This window comes from Aphidius gifuensis, linkage group LG2, assembly GCF_014905175.1.
Source record: "Aphidius gifuensis isolate YNYX2018 linkage group LG2, ASM1490517v1, whole genome shotgun sequence".
Taxonomy (NCBI): domain Eukaryota; kingdom Metazoa; phylum Arthropoda; class Insecta; order Hymenoptera; family Braconidae; genus Aphidius; species Aphidius gifuensis.
In genome coordinates, this window is record NC_057789.1 from 22523651 (window position 1) to 22536278 (window position 12628).

The window sequence follows — 12628 nt, forward strand, 5'->3', positions numbered from 1 at the left end:
TGAAATATAGTTTTAAAAAAAGACGATCTGAACCTCGTACATGGAAAAAATGGCCTCAAAAAATGGCCCTATTTTTTTTGGCCTCTTAAAAATGGCCCTTTAAAATGGCCTTATATTTTTGGCCTCTTAAAAATGGCCTTAAAAAATGGCCTTATTTTTTTGGCCTCTTAAAAATGGCCTCAAAAAATGGCTTTATTTTTTTTTTGGCTCCTTAAAAATGGCTTTAAAAAATGGCCTCTTTGGTTTTTGGCCTCTTTTGGCCAATTTTTGAGGCCATTTTTAAGAGGCCAAAAAAATAAGGCCATTTTTTAAGGCCATTTTTAAGAGGCCAAAAATATAAGGCCATTTTAAAGGGCCATTTTTAAGAGGCCAAAAAAAATAAGGCCATTTTTTGAGGCCATTTTTTCCATGTACGAGGTTCAGATCGTCTTTTTTTAAAACTATATTTCACCATGTTGCCATGGTATTTACGGCAAGCTGAAATAACAGACGAACTTCCCGGCTCTGACTATGAATTATGTTGGTATATGTATATTAGACCTGTCCAAAAAAAAAAAAATTTTTATTTTTGTACCCTCCTGAGGTCTAAATTTGTTCTTTATGATGACACAAAAAAAAAAATTTTTAGGATTTTTTCGCTCGTTCAGGTTTTATTTCCATTTTGCATCTGACTTTGCATATCTCTCAGTCAGTTTTAATCCTAGAGAGTTGATGTTAGTCTCATTTTTTAGCTCATGAAAATACCTTTAAATTGTCACTGTACATTTTTTTGTACTGTTAATAGTTTTGTTTCAAGAAAACCTCAAAAATCATGACTTCATAGGTATATGCAATTTAACTTGTAAACGTATTTTATTATTATTATTAGTAGGATAAGTATTATTATTCGTAAGTATAAAATTGTTGAGCTTGATAGAGAAAAAAATTTTTATGTTAAATAAAATATGTTTAGCAGTTAAATTGCAAACCATGATTTTCAAGCTTTTTTTGAGACGAAAAAAAAAAAACAGTACAAAAAAAATGTACAGTGACAATTTGAAGGTATTTTCATAAGCTACAAAATGAGACTAATATCAACTTTCTAGGATTAAAACTGACTGAGTTATGCAAAGTCAAAGATATACAGCCATACGCGCGCGTGTTAATCAAATGGGAAATACAAAAATCGGATGAGCAGGCTCAAAAAAAATCCTAAAAAAAAAATTTTTTTTTTGTGTCATCATAAAGAACAAATTTAGACCTCAGGAGGGTACAAAAAAAAAATTCTTTTTTTTTGGACAGGTCTAATGTATATATATATATATTCGCTGTAAATAATAACAATAATAATAATATTAAGATATATTATTATTGCAATGGCAACGTATGTGTAAGACCTGGTCACGATGGCTCGCTGTATGGTTCGCGTTAGACGGCGGTCAGGGCCTTATAACTATTTTCACTTGATACAATATGATGATTTCAATAATTAGTTATAAAAAATTCAACTGATTAACATAAGATTATACCAACATCAATAATTATATCATCGTATTCAGAATAAAAAGACTTAACTGTGTACATACAAAATTTTAGAACATTTTCATTATATTTTAAAATAACATAGACTTGCTGCATAACCTCCTTAATGAACCTACAAGACTCAAGTCTTCACTAGCCAGCGCCACGTGGCGCAAACCAAATAGGTCTTTGATTGTAACAAAATGTTCTCGATTTTAGAAATAAGCTTCTTGGTTTAAGACGTATTTGTTATAATCCAAAAAAAATATTGAACAAATCAAGAAAAAAAATTCTTTTACATAAATAAATATAAGAGAAAATAAAAATTATGGTAACAATCATTTTTTTCAATTGTTTTTTGTTACTAGTTAGAACTTTGTTAGTTAAATTTTTTTTTTTTGTATCAGAAAATTTAACCTGAGAAGTGACTTGAACTCTTGACACTAACAACGCTAACCTAAATCTACCTATTCTAATTCCGACGCTTTACTGACTTTACCACGACGTGATTATATATACGACTACGATTTTATTCTCCTTATAATACCAAATTTTTTTATTTAGAAATTAATGTTTTGATCTAATAAAATTATTGATATACATAGGCGTTCGCGAGAGAGGGAGCTGACGATCACGCATATACAGGGTGTTTCCGAATTCGCGCACGTGAGTTATACAGTGCTATTCTACGCAAAATTCTAAGATATACGTTATTTTTTATTTTTTTTCTGCGAAGCTTCATTTTCAAGATATGTACGATTGAAGTTGACCAATCAAAAACAAGTCTCACGAACTATTATCATTATGGCGCCGTACGTGGTTACGCCCAAAAATTAGATTAAATAGTATGCGGTGCACTTGCAGTATGCGGTTTATTATTGACAACAGTTTGTTAGAATTTTTGAATAACCTGAAATTTGTCTAAAAAAACACCGCATACACCCATACCGCATACTGCATTGGACGCTGCTATTGACACTTCTTCACTGAGAGAAATTTTAACTAAAAATTACAAACGTATAAGAAAAAATTACAAAGCGAATAGTAAAAACTGCGTTCCTCCGATTATTTGTAAGAATTATTCGTATATTGATAAATAATTTTTACAATAAAGTTATGTAAAAAATTTGACCATTGACTATATACAACACTAAGCCATAAAAATTACATAATTTTATTGTAGTTTTTCTTTAAAAAAAATGACTAAATTCACGAAACTTAACGGCAGCTCGCAATTTGTTGTTAAATTAATAACTCAGTAAGTAATTAATAAAAATGTCTCAAAATTTGTACAAAACTTCTTGATATACTGCTCAACAATATTGCCACTAAAAAGTTACTCAATTTTTAAATTTCTCCGACTCTTTTTTCATCCAAAGTTAGACAAATTAATATTTTCCTCGACATTGAACCATCATATAATTAAAATTAAACTATGGAAATGAATGAGTTTTTTGATTATACTGTTGAAATCGGTAGCTTATAATGAAGCTGTAGTCAAAATTTCAAGTCGATTTATTAATTTTTAAAAAAGTTTTCTCGAGTTATATGATTAAAAAGATTCAAAAAAAAAAAAAATTCGTTTTTATTTTTTATCGCGTAAACCGATTATCATAAAAAAAAATTTATTCGGAAAAAAAATATGTATTTTTTAATTTTATTGCTGACTGTATTTATTTTATTTTTTATTTTTTATTTTCAATTTTTCTTATTTTCCACCCACAGCAACATGCCATTTTCTTGTCTTCGAGCGCCTCATATCGTATCGTATCGTGTCCCGGCATCAGTAAGTATAAAAATAAAATCGATTAATTTGCATCAACTGATAAGAATCATAAAAATGTTGATGATTTTCTTATAATATAGAAAATTTTAAAAAATTGTATAAAATTGATACTTTTTTATTGTACTTATTTATAAATATTAGAAATGATTATAAAAAGTTTCTATTGTTTCTATATTTTATTATATTATGAAATATACAAAAAAATACAAGACAACGAAGATGATATAAAACAATTAGTTATGAACACAGTGAACATTCAAAATGAGTAATACACCAAACTCAAACACCATAAATATAGCAGCAATAAATGTCAACTCAATTATTGCCCACAACAGAAGATTAGAGCTACTCAACGTCCAAAAAGAACACAAACACCACATAATACTTACCTCAGAAACAAAACTGAATAACAAACACAAAGTACAATTTGAGAACTACAATACCATCAGAACTGACAGACCAAACGCAAAGATTGGTGGTGGAACAGCCACATTCATACAAAAAAATATTTGCTACAACACAGTATCTCATCCAAGCTCGAAAACAAATGAAATACTAGAATACACAATAATAAAAATGATCACATCAGAACAAAACAACCTATATATAGTCAGCATATATGCAACAAATGACAACAGAGATTTATTCATCTCAGAACTCAATCAACTTTTCAACAAACTCAAACTAGATGATCCAAATAATTACTACATCATAGCTGGTGACTTTAATGCCAGACACAAAAACTTCGGTGACAGACAAAATAATTCAAGAGGCAGATATCTAGCAACTTGGATAGAAAATACAGCTCCATTATACAGAGCCAAGATCTACACAGCATCTGAACCTACATTTACACCAGCACTAACGTATCTAGACTTGTGCATAGCTGACTCAAGACTAAACATATCCACAGATCCAGCTAAACCTGGCAAATTAAAAACCATACCTTATGACAGTGATCATAATGCACTATCATTCACAATAAATTTAGCAGCCGAAGAAACCATAAATTTCCAACAACCACAAGCAGCTAAATATAAATATAAATCAACAAAATGAGGTAAATTCACAAAACAACTAGAAAAAAATTACAACATCAATCTACCTAGTGACAGAAATCTCTCAATAAAAGAGATTGACGAACACCTGGTAAAAATAGAAACAGCAATCAACAACACTATTGAAACAACAGTACCAAAAATAAAATCAAAAGCTGACATACACAAATATCTCAATTCAAAAATAAAAAAATTACAAAAAGAAAAAACCAAATTAATAACAAAATACAATAAACTACTGAAAACAGATCCAACAAAAAAGAAACTAGAAACAAAACAAGTCAAAAAACAAATAACACAAACTAGAGAAGCAATAAGAGTGGAACTAGAAAAAACAAATCTAGCCTACTGGGATGCACAAGTTACACAAATTGATCATAGAAATCACAATAAATTCTTCCCAATAATCAACAGATTATTCAGGAAAAAACAATCAATAGAACTTCAAGACCAACACATTGATACAAACAACAACAATGTATTAGACAGATGCAACTGTGATCTACCAAACACACCAATAAAAAATAACAAATACATATTCACAGACCCAATTGACAAACTAAATGTCATAGGGGCATTCTATGAAACAATAAATTCACCAAGAAGACTAAATGCAACAGCTATGAACACAAACATAATCAACAACACAGCAGAAAATTTAATAAAAAAATTAAATGAAGACAGAAAAAACAACATCTTAATAACCACATTTGACAGAAAAAATCTAGCACACAATCCAACACAATATCTCACAAAAAACAACAATGAATTAAGAATGTGCTCAACTAACGATGTCATTAACATCCTTAAAAGACTACCAAATAAAACATCCAGTGGACTAGACAACATCCCACCTATAATCCTAAAACATTTACCATATCCAATAATTAAAAATTTTACAATACTATTCAACAATGGACTCAATCATAAATATTTTCCAAAAGATTGGAAAACAGCAAAAATATTACCAATTCCAAAAAAAGGAAAGAATCCCAACGATCCAGCAAGCACCAGACCCATCAGTCTAGCATATGCCATAAGTAAAGTATATGAATGTGTCATAAATAAACAAATCGTTACATTTTGTAACAACAACAAAATAATTCCTGATAACCAATTTGGATTCAGACACAAACATTCAACCACACATGCAATTAACGTTATGATGAACCATATCAACATACACCTACAAGACAATCATCTAGTAGCAGCTGCCCTCATAGATCTTGAAAAAGCTTTTGACTCAACATGGATCAATGGACTAATATACAAACTAATCCAAAAAAAGTTTCCACAAAACCTTATATCTACAATTGCTGATATGATCATTGGCAAATCATTTGTTACATGGGACGGATCCAACACCAGCTCCAAAACATTCAACATAACTGAAGGCCTTCAACAAGGCACAGTTAACTCACCCATACTTTTCAATATCTTAACAAGTGATATACTAAACGCATTCAACCTCAATGACGGCAACAACACATACTCATTAGCTTTTGCTGATGACTTGGTAATATATGTAGCTGGAAACAAACTACCAACCATCAGAGAAACACTAGAAGACCTAGTAAACAAAGCAAACCAATATTACCTAGATTGGAACCTAAAAATAAACCCAACAAAATGTGAGACAATATTAGTACACAAACTAGCACAAAAATTATCAAAAATAAACAGAACAAACTATCAAAAATTCTCAATTGAAATCAACGACAGAATAAAAAATATATCCACACCAATACCACATAAAAAAACAGTAAAATATCTTGGTTTTCACCTAGACCACTTGGCAAGAGGTGATAAACATGTTGACGAAGCCCTCAAAAAGGCTTAAGCAGCATTTAGAACGAATAGTAAATTATTCTACAATAAAAAACTATATCCAAGAGCAAAAGTTATATGCTATATGCTATTAATAAGACCAATAATAACATATGCTGCAACAATATGGTGGAACATTAGTGCCAATGAGATGGAAGCAATAAGAATGTTTGAAAGAAAATGCCTAAGATCCTGCTTGTCAACATACAGATCAGCACACACTGGATTCAAACATTACATCAGCAATAAAATAATATATGCAGACGCAAATATACCAAGAATAGACAACTTTATCATCAAGGTAACAAGAGACTACTATAGCAAAATCCAAGAATTAAACAACAAACTGTTCCAAACAATGCTGGTACCATCAGTTGCAATGCTAAACAAAATGAATATAACAACATATATCACACCACAAGCGTTTGTCACATTAGATCATTTGGGACTAATCCAAGACCAAAATAATATACCAATAATATATCACTGGGCAAGAAACAAAGGTGACAAAAAAATACTAATGAAAATAGATGACTTTCTTAAATTCAAATATAAATTTAAGTTCTCAACAGTTGACCAACAAGACAACCATCGTCTAAACCAAAAAAAATACTGGTGGCTCAATGAAAATGCCCAACATATAAAAGAACTTGAAACAAGAGTGAATATCTTAAGAGAAATAAGATATAATAATAGAAATTAAACACCACAGTCCCAAGATACACAACAACAATCAAAATCTCAATCACTTTTTTTAATATATAGTAATACTAGACCATCTAGTATTACTTGACTTGCTGGTTTTGCCAAAGGCCTTTTCCAACAAAAACAACAACAATAAAGCATCAGTTCAACACTTCAAAAAATACAACTACCAGAATAAACGAATCAGTACACACAAGCTGATACATCAAGACTGGATTCGAGTTGCCTGCTTCCACCAGGCCATGTCTTCAACAAACCCCTCCCTTGTATATATTGTATAGACCCTTTTTTAAGTTTTTTCTACGTCTTAAATTAACACCAAATAAAATGTATTTTACTTTTATCAGAAATAAACTTTTTTAAAAAAAAAAAAAAAAAAGTATACGAGAGAGTAAACGCGAGAGTAAACGCGAGCGCGTAACGCTAGCAGGGCCTCGAATTTTTTTGCTACCCTCCGTAAAGAAGTTTCACTTCAAAAATCAATACAAATATAAAAAAAATAAATCGTTCAATTTACTTTTTTTTTTCTTTTTAATAACATGATAATTTAAATAACTATTTATTTATATCGATCAAGCACGATAACCACGGCAAAGAAAGTTTCACGCATGTGCTTTAAACTTTTTTTGAAGAAAAAATGTTTAAAATAAAAATCGGTAATTGTTTATATTTTGGATAACTTTTGAACAAATTAACATAAAAAAGTTTTATTGAGCTCAAAAAATTTGATATTAAATTCCTGAGAGCCACCATGCCTTGATAAAAATCGTTAAAATAACTCCTTCATTACTTTTTTTCAACTGTAACATATAGGATGATAGTGATTGTTATAAACAATTGCTGATATCTAATTACCAAATCATCAGAGCAAATTTTATCAAGAGAGGGTGGCTCTTGGTATCGAAAAGACAATTAATTTGAACCATAAAGAAAGCTTGTAAGTTAAAATTTTAAAAAGTAATATGCAAAATATAAAAAAACAGCAATTTTGTTTTTTTGTTTATTATTAACAATCTTCTAACGACATTAAAAACAATTTTCAACTCGATTATTATAAATTCTGTCATTCTTAATATCCTGGCAAAAAATCGCATCCATGATTTGTTCTTAGTTTTCTTATTTGATTTTGAAAATTATACGGTGATCGTTTTTGTTAAATAAATTAACTAACAATTGGAATTACTTTTAGTAGGCCCTCGGTTTCAGTATTTTCATAGACGAATAATTTGGTCCTATAATACGATCTTTCTAACTTTATTACTTTGCAAGATATGATCATTTTTTAAAAAACGTGTGTGAATTCAATACTATAGGCTTCGCCTACGTAAAAAAGACACATTTTCATGGTAATTCTTATAAAAATGTTCAAGTTTTTGTATGAGATTAAAAAACATGATCAAAATGAGAGATTCTTTAAGACTCATGAGTCATGACATTACCTGATACAACCTTATAAATACCATATACTAAAATACAAGAAGTATTATATAGGTTTCTATAAGAAAAATTTTCCACCATATATATTCTATAGAATATAAATATTTATGATCCAGAATAATTTGTTTAATACATTAATTGATGACAACTTTTTAGATATTTATTGGGTAGACTCATTTTTTTTTTTTCTTCAAATTCAGAGAAAAACGAAAAATCGTATAAAATAGAGTGAAAAAAAATACCGAATTACTTGAATAGTCGTACATTTTGTTTGCTCATAAGTATTAACGATTTGTTCAGGAATAGTTCGAATATTTTACGGAGGTGGGATAGACGCGAAGAGCTCTAGAGCCTCTGATAAAATTGAAATTTTTCGGGTAATTATTGAGTTTACAAATGACGAAAGAAAAATGTAACAAAATCTTCGAAGCGAAATATTAAGAAAACTAAGAAAAAATCATGGATGCGAAAATTTCACAGATAACAGTAAATAATGAAATAAAGATAATTAAAAAAAAGTTTATATTTTTTAAAATCAAATTCGTTTGTTTATTCAAGAAAAACTGAAACGACATTTTTTTGGAACAGACATAACTTTTTTTAAAATTAACTAAGAGGTTTTATTTTAGTTTTAATGGATTCCTCGTCAAAAAATCTACAACCAGAGCCATACTTAAACTTTTTTCAACAATTAGTTTTTTTATAATTAGCGATTGTTTATAAAAAATATCAGAGTGAGTAGTTTATAAAATAAAAAGAACCACAAAGAAATCATTCAATGAGCTAATTTGGCTTGACAGCTTGTAGAAAATTTTCTAACAAATTTTTTGACTATAGTATGAGGTTTTTTTAGTTAATTATTTAAACAATTAATGAAGATTTAAACAATCATTATATTTTTTTTTCATCATTTTTTTTGCCGTACGCATGCGCACTTGTGATTGTAGAGCATAATACCACTCATTTTTACCATTAGATTTTTTTTTTTTTAAGATGGCAGATGGTAGCACTCAACAATTCTAGTCAATTTAGGAATCAATTTAGTTTATTTATTATTTTGTATTTATCCTGTTTTTTGAAAGTTTAAAGTTAAAGTTTTATAAATAAATTTAATATAACGAATAATTGTAATATAATAAATTATTATATTACAATTCATTATTAAATAATAAATAAAAATTATAATTTCGGAGTTAACGCGTCCTCCCACCGGAGTTTTGAAAATTTTCAATTTTCAAAGAGAATGCAGCCGTTACTAAATTTTTTTTTTTTAATTCCCAAGATAAAGAAATCTACAAAATTTTTTATTTTTTTTCATAAGAGACTGAGGCCCTCTTTTAAGGGTTACTGGAGTTAACTATGCTTGTGTCCTTGGTGCTTCTATGCAGCTTCGCTTGCTCTTACGTTTGGGTCAGTCTCGCCCAGACCGTTTCACTGTGCATTGCTATTCAATAAATTTCAGTTATAATCTTCCTAAATTTTTTGTATAATCAGAAATTTTTATACACTTTGGCAAATGTAGGCCTGTGTGAAAAATATAAAAATAAATAAAATCACAAACGTGCCAGATAAAAATATTGAGTTTTCTTCGACAAATTACGAAACAACAAAATTTACACTGAGAGAAAACGGTTAAGAGTTCAAAGTGCAAGTTCTTTTAGTTGCTGGTAAGTCATTTATCATTATATTTTGTTCTTTTCTTTAATTTTTTCCATAATAAAACATCGCGCGTTACAATCATTAAAATAATTTTTTAATTTTCGATATTTTTTTTTACAAAATACTTACTCTAATTTGTCCTTGACGTGTAATTACTATGGGGGATTCTCTAGGGATATGAGATGAAATTATTATACACTTTTCTAGTTGTAGAATCTATTGGTTTTTACAAGATATTTCTTTTTTATTTTGAGTTTTTCGTTCCCAGATTTTTAAGATTGTAACACTCCTTGAGGGCTTTTAGATAACGCGATATTTTAAGACTTGAATTGTCGGAAATCAAATTTTTTAAGTATGCATGCGTAGTTTTGATAATTAAAAATAAAGAAATTACCGCCTTTACGATAAATAATGCTAAAACTCCTAAAAAAATTTAAGTAAAAGTATAGAAATCTTCTGAAAGTAATTTTTTTGGTTTTTTCAACATAACAATAAATATTGATAGTTCAAACTACTCTTGTTTAATTAGTAATCTTCTGAAAGTAATTTTTTTGGTTTTTTCAACATAACAATAAATATTGATAGTTCAAACTACTCTTGTTTAATTAGTCGCAATTCGTAATTATTTTGTTATTTCATTTGTGTTGATGGAATATAGGTAACGGGGTCTACAGTGACTGGATGTAATTGTATAAAATTGTAGTCCGTAACGTTTCTGAAATCTCGCAAAATAAATTGTCACAGAAAAATCCGGTAAATTGTACATCAATGTTTTTTTTTTTAATCTATATAAAAACAGATTTAAAACTGAGTTGGCAACACTTTGTATAATTATGTGTTAAGGTTGCTTCCCAATAATTGAATTTCCGGTGAATGTTTCAGTGTGCTTATTTTTTGAATGAAATTATCTACATTTTTTAATTTTTTCCAATTTTGTTTTTAAGATAATACATGTCAAAGTTGGCAACATTCATACGGCAGGATAGGCAGCACCTCTAATTTTTTTTTTGGCATGTTCAATTTCTAATAAAAATCCATGTAATTACTATCAGATTGTAGTGCCTAAAAAAACGAATACAGTTTGACAAAATTTAAATTTTTCCACTGTGGATTGTGAATTTTAATCAACTTTGAATTACGAAATTTTTTTATTTGTCGAATAACGCACCCAGACGTGAATATAGACACGAGCATATATTGTAGTAGAATAAAATTAATTCCTATCAAACGTCTTTTAACTGCCCCGATAATTTGTTTTCACGTTTTTTTTTTTTTTGTGATAATTTCATTAATTTATATATAAATGACTCTTTGTTAATAGCCTCACAAAACCAAATATTTTTTTAACTATCAAAGCCACGACAATATGTAGAGTACCAGTTTGCACGTGTAACTGGCTTTTGCTATGCTTTACTATGCTATATTTTTATTATACTTTATCATATTTAACAAAAAAAAAAATTTTCAAAAACAAAAAAAAATTACAACCAAGACTCAGAAAAAAAATAAAATAAAATAAAATAAGACAATAACTGACGTTCTACAAGTTTCTATAACATTCTACCTTGAGACTCCCTTAAACTTTTATAACGGTAAAATTGAGAATCCTAGACATTTTCTCAGAAGTTTTTTCAATGTTTTCTTGTTTGTCGAAAATTTTTTTTGCTCTCTCTTTCATACTCGTGTCTTTTCAACCTACTCACAAAGTATATTTTTTTTCCACTTTTTGATAAAACGGACTCGGTTGAAAAAGAATTTTGTGAAATTATTTTTTTTTTTTACAATTACTCATAAATATTGGCAAAACTGTCGTCAAGATAAAATATCATAAACATATTTATAAAAACCCGAATATAAAATAGAAAATGTAGTTTGAAGAGTTTGATTTTTCATCGATAAATAATTTTTTAGTTTATAAAAAGATAAATAAATTATTATTATGCCTATTGTTTTAAAAATAATACAAAATATAAAATTTATTGATGCATATTTTCGTTGTGACTAAACTATTCATTAACAAGATTATTTTTCCATTTTATAAAACAAAATCATAAAAGTCGAAAAGTCAACTTGAAAATTTTAACCACTTGTGACAAATTCACCACATGTTGTACAGTCATTGAACTAAATGCAGGTCTTGTTACGCACATAAAAATAAGAGTATTAAACGATAAAATCTATCGCACATGATAGGTTTGGATAAGACGTATGGCCAACCGTAAATACCCGAAAAAATAAAAAAGGGTTCAAGAGTAATAAAATAACCATAAATAATAATAGTGACATGTCTAAGTAATAATTTCCAAAATTTTGAAATATAATTTCAAGAATAATCAAAAAATAAACACGTGACTTTACGACTTGCATGCTCGTATTTTATGGTTCGTTGAATACATCACACATATAAATTTAAAAAAAAAACAACATATAATTATAACTAAAAAAAAAAAAAATTATTTGTTTTTCGGCATATAATGAGAAGCGAATGTGAATAAATTATGAAAAGTAAACGTTGTTTACGAAACAAGACTGTTATATTAGATTTTAATTTATTTTCCTTGGTGTAATTTCTTATTACAGATTGTTTCCACCGAAAGTTCAGACAATAAAATATTCCACTTATACATACATCTGAAATGTTTAATCAAAATTTGTT

The 12628-nt window shown here is 28.5% G+C and overlaps 1 protein-coding gene across 1 annotated transcript in view; it reads left to right on the forward strand.

Annotated features, from left to right (window-relative positions):
- The first annotated feature begins 9746 nt into the window (after positions 1–9746).
- Positions 9747–12628, forward strand: part of LOC122849525 (serine/arginine-rich splicing factor 4-like) — a 29594-nt gene continuing 26712 nt past the window's right edge. Inside the window, exon 1 of the mRNA XM_044148244.1 lies at positions 9747–9980. The gene's annotated coding sequence lies outside the window, so the exon portion shown is untranslated. The remainder of the gene's footprint in view (positions 9981–12628) is intronic.